The sequence below is a fragment of the Brassica oleracea genome, chromosome C7, assembly GCF_000695525.1.
Source record: "Brassica oleracea var. oleracea cultivar TO1000 chromosome C7, BOL, whole genome shotgun sequence".
In the NCBI taxonomy this organism is placed as follows: domain Eukaryota; kingdom Viridiplantae; phylum Streptophyta; class Magnoliopsida; order Brassicales; family Brassicaceae; genus Brassica; species Brassica oleracea.
This window is the reverse complement of record NC_027754.1, coordinates 40,625,552-40,627,290: the sequence shown is the minus strand read 5'-3', so window position 1 is coordinate 40,627,290 and position 1,739 is coordinate 40,625,552.

Below are 1,739 nucleotides of genomic sequence, written 5' to 3'. Positions count from 1 at the left end.
GTCAAATGGACTGAAACCTATTAAGTCCAAATTAGATGGGCTAAAACCATTTGGACATGGACGTCCAATTTGGAATGGTTTATGGTTCTATTTGGAAGGGTCTGTTTTGGAATGGTCTTTTTTTTGTGTTTGGACAATTTGGACTAGGTACAATTTGGACTAGGTACAATTTGGACTTAAGATTAATGTCCAATAAACTGCTTTGTCCACTGCTTTGTCCAAAGGACATACCCATTGGACATGGACAGCCCAATTGACATCTCTATTCATAATTCCATTAATATTTATCTTTACTCACATTTCATTGATTAAACGGTATACGAATACTGAAGGTATACGAATACTGAAGGTATACGAGAGAAAACATATAACATTGACGAATACTTTAGGTCTACGAGAGAAAACAGATAACATTGACGAATACTTAAGGTATGCGAATACTTAAGGTCTACGAATACTTAAGCTATACGATAGAAAACAGATAACATCGAGGATAACATAAATAAAGTCCTAGAGGATGTGAGAAATGTTGCAGCATATCCAAAATAGCCTGCAGTTTTTACAAGAACCTTCAAAATCGACTGTGTAATCATGGCCATAAAGGCAGCTTGGTGACTTGATTACCTCATCATCCGGAAATTTGAAAGATGCACCATATCTGTTCATGTATGGCGCTCCAAATGATATCAATCGCCACTCTAGATCAGCTCCCAGTCCAACTATCGCATCCGAGCGAAGGTCATAGTGATTAGCTTCGAACTGCTGAAACAGTTTACTGGCTTCCTTGTCATTGCCAATACACACGTTGAAAATGCCGACTGCTAAAGTTGATAAATCATGATTTGGGACATTTGGTTGCAATATTCTAATACATTTCTCAGGACCTACGATCAGTGCTGCATAGAGCCCTTCATAGTAGATAGCGTTTGTGTTGCCAGCTGTTACGCACTTGATGAAAAACTCTCGAAACTGACCACCAGTGCAGATTTGACATGTTGCAAAGGTGACCATTGGCTGAACATTACACTTCCTTAAGACGGAGGGTTCGTGGACAAGTGCATAACCGCGTTTCCCAGCCCGCAAAATACCACCAAGATAGTAGAATGAATCCGCTCCCACCATCTCTATTATTTTACACAAAATTTCTTCTGGAAGATTGGGGATGTTTAGAGATGCCATACTATTGAGTTCTGTTGGAGATGTTTATCATAAGCATTGAATATGTATATATAGAATAAAGAAATAAACAAAGGAGTCTTATGAGTTACTAGGAAAGTTATTGTCCCCTCTCACATTTTGTACCTAACACACTTAGAGAAATAGTTATTGCAATCAATTTTTAAATTTTACACTAATACTTATTAAATGAAACAGTAAAAACACCAACTACTTCTGAAATTGTTTTCCTTTGAAACAAATAACTAACACACTATGGTGAGATCTTGCATGGATATTATACTCTAATAACCCTAAACACTAAACCCTAAACACTAAATGCTAAACCCTAAACCCTAAATATATAAGAAATACGATATAAAACCTTCAAAGATAAACTGATCTGTTTGAATTATAGTGTCTGGATGACTGAAAAGATACAATAACCGTTAACAATTCGGTTTAACAAACGAAATGAAGCAGGCAGTATACACGTGTTCAACCATCGTTTTGAATTTTTGTGTTTCCAATAAATTTTTCATAGGTATCCATCGCGTATTTCTGATGGAATATGTCCACCTTTT